General features: G+C 43.3%; 1 protein-coding gene and 1 long non-coding RNA gene across 17 annotated transcripts in view; one reads left to right on the forward strand and one right to left on the reverse strand.

Annotated features, from left to right (window-relative positions):
• The window catches only part of KMT5B (lysine methyltransferase 5B), a 37,094-nt gene extending 26,941 nt beyond the window's left edge, over nt 1–10,153 (reverse strand). For 2 of the 16 annotated variants that reach the window (XM_087880927.1, XM_087880904.1), the window contains exon 1: nt 9,509–10,105. The gene's annotated coding sequence lies outside the window, so the exon portion shown is untranslated. Of the gene's footprint in view, nt 1–8,109; nt 8,940–8,984 lie in introns of those variants that run through there. The other 14 variants (XM_060687758.2, XM_034416769.3, XM_087880860.1 and 11 more) reach the window with 14 other exon arrangements.
• Nucleotides 9,941–11,575, forward strand: LOC132710742 (uncharacterized). Its single transcript, XR_009621466.2, has 2 exons — nt 9,941–10,024; nt 11,351–11,575. It is a non-coding gene; the product is annotated as an uncharacterized LOC132710742 (long non-coding RNA).
• The last annotated feature ends 744 nt before the right edge of the window (nt 11,576–12,319 follow it).

The raw sequence follows: 12,319 nt of genomic DNA on the forward strand, positions 1-12,319 counted from the left end.
ATCCATAGTTGGGCTCTTTAGGAGTTCCTCTAGATCCTGCTCTGCGGTATACATCCTCCTGTCCATCCCACTCGGGGCTGGGTCTCAGCTTCTCCGGTCTGCGTTTATGGCAAGCAGAGCAGAATGCAGGCTTCACACTGGGATTGACCCAGGCTGGTTCCACTGTCTCTGGATGACATCTACAAAAAACTTAGGTGAAGGAATCAGCTCCTGCACTGTAACTGGTTCCATGTATAGGCCGGTACTGGGGTCCTGAGACTCTGAAGGGTCATCTGTTAGTCCACCTGCTACCCCCATATTGGCTGTAGTTTTGGCTTTGAACAATAAGGCCTTAAATAAATTGGGATGGAATAGCCCGGTATATGCGGGCTTGTCAGGGGTGACACCCTCGTCCTCTGATAACTCTTAGTCACCTACTTTGTATTCGCCCACAAACGAAACATCGCTGTGCTGGGAAGGAAGTGGGAAATGAGGTTTCTGAATATAGTCAATATCGGGTTGCAACTGAGATTGCAGAGCTGCTAGATGGGACGATCTCAATGGCAATGGACCAGTGAGACCCCTTTGTTGGAAAGCTGTATCTATGCCCTGCGAAATGGTTTGCGTGATGATATTGTATAGTTCTTGAGACAAACCAAGACCCAGATTCTCCTCAGGGCAGAGCCCTGCCACTGTAGGAGTAAATGTGGCAGATGGAACAGAAGGTCTGAGTATTGAGATAGGCTCAAATTCTGAAGTAGCCCCACGGGCTAGAGGAACATAATCCTCCCCATAAGGTCTTGTTTGAAAGCCCTGTGGCCCCATGATAACATTAGGGGACCAATTTAGCTGTTCCTCCTGCAGGGTCTGAGAGGATAATTCCTTTTCCATGGAATTGCAAGCCTCTATTCTGCTCACCGGGATTTCTGGAGCCCTAGCTGCCTCTGCCTGTTTCTGTGCCTTTGCAAATTGTTTTTCCAAGGCCTTTTGCCTCCTTATGGCATCTTTCTCAGATGCTGATGATACTGATCTCAAAGTTTTAGCCCTAGATCTGGTAGATGGCCCTTTAGATACTGACCTTGCCCTCTTGGAAACAGAAGCCTGTGATCTCTGTCTGGGGGGAGAGTCAGCTGAATTGCTGCTGTGAGAAATACTGCAGTCCGCCATTTTGGATTGCTGGTCCCTGTTATCTAGTAGCTGCCCTAAGGTCTAAATCTCAGCAATCCCAATCCTGGGAAGTACCCCCCCTTTTAAATATTGAGCTGGGCAAATTCCTCAATACAAGGTGATAAACTGGCTGAGGCACTAAGAGATCTCTTCTGTACAGGCCCAGCTGGGATTTTAGCGCCAAACTGACAACACTGTTTGCAAGCGCAATTAATACAGCAGCAGTAGCAGAGGCAAAATGGCGTAAAACCGACAACACAGTTTCAAAGTGCCAATATCAAGAGCCGCAGAGGCAGAAATGGCGCGAGACCAACAACATGGCCACAAGCACCTCAATCCCTTAATTAGCGCGAAACTGGCAACACGGTTTCTAAACATAAAATCCGGCCGCCCTCACTCACATACGACCGAGCCTCGGTCTTTCCAACGTCCTTTCAAAAGGCGCTGAGCCTTCGTGTTCTGGGCAGCCTGCTGAAGAAAGCGACTGGCCGCTGGCTGTCGCCCCCTTCGGCAAAACAGCAATGTCTCAGTCTAATGGCTGATCTCGGTGTGGAATAACAAGCCGTGCTCGATGCGGTGCTTCAGTGGCCCTTCTCCAAACCTCTGATCTCCACAAACTCGTGTTTTTTATTTATTTATTTTTGTATTCCAATTGCAAGGGAAAACTGGTTACGTGTCTCTCTCTAGGCAAGGGGTCCTCAAACGTTTTAAACAAGGGGCCAGTTCAAGGTCCCTCAGACTGTTGGGGGGCCGGACTGGGGTGGGTGGGCGTGGCTAGATGGTCATGTGACTGGGTGGGTGTGGCCAATTTAGCAATCCATTAAACAATACACACAGATTACACTTTGTTATGCTTCTGGGGGTGGAAAGTAGGTTTGTGAAGGGATGTGGCTGCCTTGGGGTATGTTTGAGAGGCATCTCTCTCTCTGTGTGTGTGTGTGTGTGTGTGTGTGTGTGTGTGTGTTTCTTTCTTTCGCTCTCTCTCCCTCCCCCTCTTTCTCTCTCTCTGGAGGCCGGGGAGTACTGTTCTGCTGCCCAAAAACAGATCCATTTTTGGCCTCTTCGACCTCCAGAAGGTGGGTGGGGGCCAGTAGGTAGGTGGGGCGATGTGGGCAGGGCAGTCTCGTGGTCCCGCACAGGCCAGATTAATGCCTTCAGTGGGCCATATCTGGCCGCGGGCTGTAGTTTGAGGACCCCTGCTCTAGGCCGACTGAGTTGAAAAACTGGAGCTCGGCCGGGTGGAAGAGGCATGGCCAAAGAAATTACAACTCAGTCTCTGGCCAATCAGACAGAATTGAACCCACACTTGGACTCTCCAAGCAGCGCACAGGAGAAGAATTGGTTCTATTTTATATGAATAAAATATATTCATATTATTGTCAGCTTTTATTTATTATAGTATTACAAGTGTTATGTTACTGGTGGATATATGTATTGAAACCTTAATAGAAACAAATGGGGGAATATAAGGACAAGCAGTTCAGCTTGTGTGACTCATTCAGATTTGGAATTAAAGAATAAACCAAAAAGGTTTATACTTTTGTAATAAAAGTATGAGATATAAATTAAAAAAGAATTGTATTAAACATGTGTGTTGCACTGACCATTGCTATTAAGATATTTTTTGGGGAAAACCCATATTGGTCTATGGTAGCAAAAATCAGAAGTCTGGGAGCACCTTTTCTGACTAACGTATTTATTAAAAGACATACGATTTTATTTATTTAATTTGTATTTAATATAAATGCAGCTCACTTCTCCAGATATAAAAAGTTATATTACAGATATAGGATTTAAACTGGGTTGTGATGAGAGGGCTTGTGATGAGCTTGGTTATGTTGATATAGGCTACATGTGGAACAGGTTACAAGTATGCATCAAAGCTCAATATCAGCTATAACAACACTTGTAAACATTCATACCACTATATATGCTCATATTTCATCTCATTTATTTCACTGGAATATATTTCCACAGATAATTCTTTGTGGGCTTCTAATATGCTTTTCCTGCCAGCTTCCCAACTGACTTTCTTTGTAGGAAGCTGGCAAGAAATGTTGGAAATGAAGATCACATGACCATAGTAGACTGAATTGTGAAGTGGCTATGATTTTATCAGATTTCAATCCTATGGGACTCAGGGAGATCCCATATCAACCACTTGCATCCCCCAAACCTTACCTCACCAGCAAGCATCTGAGTTACTCCTTTGTCCTTCCTTTGCTGTCCACCACTCTTAAAGAGTTTTCAAATTTCAGCTTCAGTTCTAAACCAGCCAATTGCTGCTTGCCTGTTGGGCCTTGCTGCCAGCTAATTAAATGCAGGGGGCAGAGGAATGTAAGAAAGAAAAGTAGGGATATGGCCTTACCATTTTTCCTTACACTACTCAACCTACAAAAGTATGCTTGGAAGGTGCAGTGGCACTGAAGTGGTCACAACTTCCCCAAATTTCATTCCTATGGGAGCCACGGTCCTAGCATTCTGTACATTAGGTCATTTGAATTACTTGATTCAATAATTTCACCAAAAGGTTACAAACAGACACAAGAGTATATAAATAGATGGTTTCCTAGCATCTTCATCTGCTATATCCAATTGGCTCATAGTTTTTTAAAAATCTGAATAATATTTCTGTCCCATATAAATTTAAATTTTGTTATAAACTTTAAACAATATATTATCACCCAGAAATGGAAACCATGACTGCAAGTTAGCTTCACAAAAAACCATCTTGGTCAGGCAGCTACTTACTATTGAGCAGTAGCTGCAAATCCAGGAGGATCACCAAGTCCGTACCAGTTTCAAATAGTGAGGTACAACCTAATCCTTCCAATGGTTAAAACATCCCTGATGGGGGTAGGTGGGAATCAAAAAACCACAACCACTTAGTCTTGTCAAGACTGAGGCAAGTCTGTTCCTCTCCATCCAGAGCCTACAATATTCAATTACTTACTTTGCTTACTGTAACATTTTAGCAAACAAAAGATTGATTTAACTCGAAGAAACAAAAATCTAGATCAGTAAAATTAAGATGTTTTCTATAACATATACAGTATTAAGATAATCCTTTAGAACTATGCATAATCTTGCAATATTGGTATGTGATCTGACCTTCATCCAAGGCCTATTAATAAAAAAAGGTACTCTGGTTAAACAGACATGACCTCAAACAGTGTACTGTATTATGTCTTTACTGAACACTTTGAGCCACTATTCACTGTATTAAAAACTATATTCCCAAAGTTGCATACAACTTTGTCCAAATTACACATGGCTTCAGGTGAGGCTTTGAATTGGACAAGAGAGCACATCGCCTCAGGAAGAAGGCCTGGCACAGCCAGCCGCTGCCTTGCAAAATGCCAGGTTGGGCACATCCCATCGACAGTGGAGCAGGAAGATGGCAAAAGGCAATGCCAGTGAAGCACAGAGCTGCAGGACAGAGTGCAGGGTGTCCCAAAATGTAGAAATGGGGGGGGGGAGATAGGCAGGTAAGGAAAGGCAATTCTTTACCTTCTCAAGGCTCTGGACTGGAGGGACCAAGCCAGAAATGTTTGGATTGGAATGGGTCCTAGCCTAATGACCAGGTGTGATTTGGTTAATGACAGCAACTGGGACTGCTGGAATTACTATTGCTAAGTGAAGTCATGTGAAGTCAAGCTTTACAATCACATAGCTCAGCAATGGAAATTCTGGTCTTTGTAACATCATTCTAACAAGTTTATGAACAATAAATTACCATTAGTATATTGTGCCAGCATATTCACAAGGAATACCAAACTGATAATAGAAAAAGTTTGATACAATAGTCATTATTACCACATCTTCTGCACCTATGGTTTCTCTAAAGAATGTATTGGATCCATAAAGAGGTTGGCAGAAAAGAGAGGACTTGTAAACTCACAAGCCTTTGAATCACAATGGAATTAACTAACAATGTAACAATGAAAGCCTTAGGAAATATGAAGACAGACAATAGATTGGACTTGTCTAATTTGCTAAACTTAAAGTACAGCAGAGTTCTGTCAGCATATCATGCAGTGTTAACATAATTACCAGAACCATTTGTTTAATGTTGATTAATTAAGCATTATAGAGAATCTAAAAGCTTACTCATTCTCTAACATTAATACCACTCCTGGTAAAGATAGTGCCCCATTGTACACTATCATAATTTCATGATACCCTGTTAATCAATATATATGAAATATTTTTGAATAATTGCAGATTACAAACAAAACAAAACAAATAACAAAAACCCACTCCAAATCTCAAAATTCTTACTGTATTTACAAGTTAGATACATAAAAAAGAACCTTTCCAACAAATGCCTTTCTTAATGGCTGAAATTCAAAAGTAGGTCACATTCTCAAAAAAGAATAAACTATCTTAAGATCTACCTAAAATGCAAAATATATCTGCCTAACAACATTAATACATTTAATATAATTTTCATAGGCTATGAAATAAAAGAAACATTTAAAAAATGGAATAGTGGAAACTATAGCCATGTACACTACAGAGAAATTAAAACAAAGAAAAATACATATAATACATTGTGAAACTCAAGTATAATGCTATCTATCTATATATAAAATCAATAATAACAATTTGGTTTGTACTATTTGACAAAGGAGAAAGAAGAAAAAAATAGGTAGAAAAAATAGGTACCGGTATAATTTTTCTTTGTTTAGTAAAACTGTTACTAATGCACACACACAATATCAGTGACTCCCCCATTTCTTTGTTTACTATCTAGCTTGAATAAGAATCATGTAGCGAATTTATAGCTTACACAAAATTTTACAACCAAGTTGAATATTAATATTGCACACAGATTGTTTTTTCATGGCTAGCATTGTTTTTATAAGATACTTTATTTAAATACAAAAAAACCAACATCCCATTAAACAACCTAATTTAATATGAACAAAAAGTATGCATTTGGAACAAAAATTCAAAAAGAAAAAGTTAACATCTTTTGGACATCTTAAAAATTGCACATATTTTAAATTTCATGATTATGCTACCACCCATGAAGCTGATATATTTGTAAATAAATAGAAGCTATCCAAATAACATTAAAATTTTGTGAGATGACTTCAACTAAACTTTTCAAATTCTACACAGCTCCAAAGATTATATATCCACAATAAAAGGCTAATTTTACTTTTTCTAGAACCTTTTGACTTATTTGGCACAAAGAAATTTAAAACTACAGTATATCTGGACAAATCACTTTAGACAACAGGTGGGATTAGACAACAGGTGGGATTAATATATTTTTAATAGTCTGACACTCAACTATTCATATAAAGAAAACATTAGCTGAAGAACAAGCATTTTAGTCAAATCTTACCTAATGTGAAAATGGTGAAGCATTTTACCATGCTAAATCTGCACTGACAACCTGACAATCCAGTCATCACACAACTTTATGACTTCACAGGCTACCTTAGCCCTTATTTTGTAAGAATGAAAGATAGCTCAATTTATAGCAATGATTTTCAAACTTTTTATAGTTGGGGTACGTTTTTCATACTGTACTAATTGGTCATGAAATTTCTGTATATTGAAAAATAATCCAAGGATCATCTCTCTCTCTCCCCTGCTGCAAAGCACAGATTAAGTTTATCTTCCATAACTGGTGCCTTTCAGATGTTTTAGGACTGCATCTTCCAGTGTTTCTTATGTATAAGATCCAGAATAGAGAATACTGGATTAGATCTAGTAGTGTGATATTTGTATCCTACATTGACTGAAAGCACACCCTCAATTATAACACAGTTCAGAGTCTGCTTGTAGCTATACCCTGCAGGACAGTATCAGCAATATTTGGGCAACAAGTCTTTAAGAAATACTTATTCAATATTATATGCCTTCTCCTCTAAGTATACCAGCAAGCTTTTGAGTAATGCCAAGTGTCCTAATATATTGTCTAAAAATAACTATTTTCCAAACCACTTTGTGATACAATAATGTATCTCTGTATCTATTTCTATTTCACACTATAGCACAGTAAATTATCAACTTTAATCAAACTGCTAGACAACAAAGACATTTTTCTTCTCAGTAAAGATGCTGCTACCTTGCTGATGTTAACATCTAATTGTGTTAGCAAGTACAGTCATATTCTTTGAAACCAACATTTTTAGGAAAAAATGCTAAGAACCAAAATTATAGGATTCAGATTCACAATAATCAAAAGAGACTGTTGCATTTTTTCTTTCCCTAAGAATTATCTTCCCGGCTATTGAGAGTTTCATTCAACAACACTGGGAATACTCCCTTCAAATGCACTCCAGTACAGGTAGTTCTCCTCTTACGACTACAATTGAGCCCAGAATTTAGGTTGCTAAGTGAGAAATTTGTTTTGCTCCATTTTACGACTTTTCTTGCAACATTTGTTAAGTGAACCACTGCATTAGTAACACGGCTGTTAAGTGAATCTGGCTTCCCCATTGACTTGGCTGGTCAGAAAGTCGCAAAGGATTATCACATGACCCTGGGACACTGCAACCGTCACAAATATGAACCAACTGTCAAGCATCTGAATGTAAATCACCTGACCACAGGGATGCTGCAACGGTCATAGGTGTGAAAAATTGTCATAAGTCACTTTTTTCAGTGCAGTTGTCACTTCGAACGGTCACTAAATGAACTACTGTTGTAAATCGAGGACTACCTTTATTGACAAGGAATAGCGTGAACTACTTCTCTCACTGCTTGATTGGGACGGTAGATACGAAGTCCCTGCTACTTTAGAGACTCTTTTCTAAATCTCCAGTGCCCCCTACAGGCCGCCTCTGGCTTTTCTCAGCGGCCGAGGGCGGCGAGCTCCTCCAACAGTCAACCCCTACCCGGTCCAGTCATGTTTGTTTCTGCCTCGAGCACGACAACCCAAACCTCCCTTTAAACGTTGAGAGAAATAACGACCCCCTCAGAACAAAAATCGGGCTTACGAACCTCCCGGAGAAATCTCGCCCCGGCCTGTCTCTCTGAAATGCCACAGGAGCGCAGGAATGTCAGCTGTCATAGCTATTAAATCCCAAGCGGGTGTGCGGGAGCCTCGGTGGCGAGTGGCCCAGGACCAGCTACCTTGCTCCGGCCCTTTTCCTACCAACGGCAGGCTCCCAGGCTCCGCTCTTCCGAGAAGAGCCTATCCGAAGATCCCTGCCCTCAAGGGGAAGCGCTGAAACTAATAAGCCCCCCCTCTCCCGAGGCCTAACCCCGAGGGAGCTCAGCTCAGCTCAGCCCCAAGTCCTTCCAGCTCCTTGGAGACGCGACCCAAAGCAGCCGCCCTCATATGGAAACCCACAACGGGGTGCGCCGAGTCGGGGTCGCCAACTTGACAAGGCCTCTCCCGATACCGCTGGGCTACCTCTGTGTCTTCCAGCCTGACAGGCGCTTCCCCCCCCCCCCCGGCCCTGCGAGGAAGGCCCGGTTCCTTCCCTCGGAGTTCTACCGAGCATCGCCTGGCTCTTTCTCCCCCCCCCCACCTCCCTCGACGCCCTCTCACCTCGGCCGGTCCTCCTGTCAGCCCCACTCCCCATCGCATTGTCCTTCTCTCCGGGGAGAACCAACAGAGACCTCTCTTAGGCCGAGCCCCACGGGAAATAAAGGTTCTCCCCACATTTTCTCTGCGAGGGGACCCCCTTTTTCCTCAGCTACGAGAAGCAGCCCCCCTCCCCCAATAACGCCTGTGCCTCCGGGCTAGGCCCGGACAGGCCCAACCCAGCGGGCCTCGCTTCTCCCTCCCGCCCCCTCCCCGGAAGGAGTGGGGCCCTTGCCCGTGTGCCAGTTGCAGCTCCCCCCTCCTTTCGTCCACGCGAAGCACTCACCTCCCGATTGCCACAGGGCCCCGCCGTCCTGCTCGCCCCCCGCGGCCCCCGAATCCAAAGCCTCTGTCGTCCAGGCGGAGACTCCCAACCAGAGGCGGAAAAAAATTAATCATAAAAAATAATAATAAAAATAATTCCAAGGGGGAAAAAATGGCGGATTAAAATCCAAGATGGCGGCACCGAAGGGCGAATTATCTCGGGCAACGCTACCTAGAGATCCATCCGCCGCGTCCGCGAGAAGAAGTCCCCGAGGCCGCACAGAACGACCCCGCAGCGCTACAACGGGGCCGCGGCACGTTGCGAGTCTTCTACGAGGAGAGCCTGTCACCTCCAGCAGACCCGCGCGGGCGAAATCCTGCTGTGCGCAAGAGCCTTTTGTCTTTCCTCTAGGCCCCCCGGCTTCCTCGCACGGCCATAAGAAACGCCTCCTGCTTGTGCGCTCCGAGAAGGCGGAGGAACACTCCAGACTGGAAGAGGACCTCTTTTGCGAGAGCGGAGGAATACATCGCCACAGAGATTCTTACCTTAGTGTACTGTTTTAACTCGAGGGGCCGAAGAGAGGTACCAGCCAAGCATCGCCTCTGCAGTCCCGACACCTCTCTGGGAGGCGGAAGAACATTGCCCATACGGTTACATATCCTTCGCAAGGTTCGAAGCGGAGGGATACACGGATAAACAAGAGATGTTTAGTAGAGTTTTGAGAGACCGAAAGAAATCCATTAAAAATCAATCCGCCCTGCTCCCTCCCCTCCAGCCCTTTAAATAAACCCGAGCTTTGGCGAAGCCCGTCAAGGCCGGCGCGGGTCGCTCGGTTCGGGGCTTCGCTTTGGCAACCTAATTCATCTGCCCCAAACTGAGACCGGCCGAGGCGAAGGCAGCTCCCTGGCCGCGAGTTACTCGGGCGTGCGTCCCCGGGATTCAGGGGTTCCTAATTTGGCTCCGTATTAGAGTCCCGCGAGAGGAAGGAATCCGAATCCAGATCCGATTCTTCACACTTCCTTTATACAAGTTAGCCCACCGAAGCCTGGGTGGGGCAAAAGGTCTCTTGGAAAAAAGGTTGCACGAGGCTCCGGTTCCTCAAAACTGAACAAAACCTTTGATGAGTCGTAGGTTGCTTGCCCCCCCCTCCCCCTCCCCCCTCATCTCATTTCTCGAACAAAAGGGAAAGTGACGGGTGATGACAAGGGGCTTGTCACCTGGAAAAGACGCCCGCCCCCCTTGAGTTCTCTAAGCAGCGGCAGCCTTTTGCATACGTTACTCGCGGAAAAATAAAATGTGTGGGGAAAGGTGAAGGCGTTGGAAACCCAGGGGAGTGGGGCTGTCCTGCGCGATGCGCAATGGGGGTGTGGGGGGGGGAGGGTGGCCTCTCCTAAACAAATATTTTCCAAAGAGGGCTGGATAGACAACTTGGTGTCATATTCTTTTAGTGCATCCTGTAGGCGGCTGTCCTTTAGCTTTGATCTTCCGAGGGGGCTGGCTTGCAGGTTAATTTGGTCGCTAAAACTTGACTCCGTAGACGGACAGCGCAGCTTTTTCTAGGTTTTCATCGCTTCCTTTGTCATAATCACAAATAAAACCTTTTCGGGTTCCCCTTTTCTTGTTCCCTTTCAGTTTGCAGTAGTTTGGGTCTCCTGCATATTTTAAGGTTTATATCTGGAGCAGGAACACAAGGTGGACTGCAGCAGCTTAATCCTTTTCTGGGGAAGATATCTTGGGGGGGGGGTGCCTTTCCTAAATAGACTAAACTGTTACTCATTTCCTTTAACTAGGTCTGTTGTGTGTACAGGTCTCCAACGTATGTTGGAGAGCTCCTGTTAATAATGAATTGTTCTGTTTTCACAACCCTTGAGCAGAGCTCAAAAGCATGGCTTCTGTTATATAACCATTATATCAGCTGTTTAAAAAACAAGGAAAGATGTATTTGTTAAACTGATTTAAGAAAGGTAAAAAGGGGAACCTAAGAAAAACTGGGCAGGAAAGAAATGGGAAAGTAGCAAACCTCTGAGTAAGTTTATACCTATGAAGAATGATTTTGCAAACTTTCAGCAACAGTGGTCTGATGTCTGATATTTTTTTTCAGATCTTTAATTTAGGAGAATCTCTGTGGTGTGTTTGCCACAGAGTATCTAGACAATGAGTGACATTATTGAAAATGTATGTGCTGCCATCTTAATTTCTTCCCCCATTGTCATAACTGACCATGTAAACAAGGTCCCATGCTTATATGGTACAAACCTGGGGTAGTATATATTTCCAATTTGAATTACAGGTGTCCTTCTTTAGTGACTACAATTGAGACCAGCAATTTTGTCATTAAGCATTAATTGTTAAGTGAAACCATAACTGTCTTTATGATCTTTCCTCAGGTTTCCTTTGCTTTACAGACCCACAACGGTTGTAAATGCAAGGACTGGTTGCAAACATACTATCATAACTGCAGTTGCTAAATGAGGACTATGTTACTATCTGTCTACATAGTATAGGAGCTCCAGTTACAACATCCATGACAGATGCCTTGTTGTCTGTATCTGAAGGTATCCAGTGAATGGAAACTTATCAACTTGCTAATAAACAGTTCCATTGCTGAACTATTTCAGCAATATCTTTTTCTAACATTCATTCAAAATCTGTCGTTCTGTAGCATAAGGCCATTGCTCCGAATTCTGTCTTCTAAGATTTCCATGGGATATTTTTTCATGTCTGGCGGAATATCTATAACATTTGAACCCACTCAGAATAGTGGTTGCTGTGGAATGTTACTCATAAGTGAGCTTGGGACCTTGATTAAAGGGCTGTATGCAATAGCAAGTAATGCATCTACTGTTAATCAAAGTGTTTGGTTTAGCTTGTTTTCATGTGAAACCTTGAACTGCAAACTATATTGGTGTGTAGCACAACCATATTTGCGGGGAAAGGTAAATATAAAATTAAGGTACTGATCTTGATTGCATGTGCCAAGGCCAGTATATTGGAGGGGCATTCAAAAGGTATGAGGCTTCAATTCTTTCACAACCACCATTTTTAGTTCTTTGATCTCTCCAGATGGCCTTGGTCTAGTTTGTTGTCCAAGCACACCCGGTATGGTTGATAATTCAGGGTGTCATAGAAACCCAGAAAATTGGATTAATTGAATAAAACTGATAGTTCAAAAGCTTTCATTTCCAGCCAGAATGGATAATTCAATAGGCAGTACACTGGACAAATTGTTAGCTAGGCTACATCTTCCATTCAATCGTGTCTATTCTCAAAGACTGCCTGCATTAATACCTGCAGTTTTCTTGGTAAGGTTTTTCAGAAGTGGTTTGCTATTTCCTCCTTCCCAAGATTGCGAGAAA

The sequence above is a fragment of the Pantherophis guttatus genome, chromosome 1 (assembly GCF_059756535.1).
Source record: "Pantherophis guttatus breed Tessera chromosome 1, ASM5975653v1, whole genome shotgun sequence".
Taxonomy (NCBI): Eukaryota; Metazoa; Chordata; class Lepidosauria; order Squamata; family Colubridae; genus Pantherophis; species Pantherophis guttatus.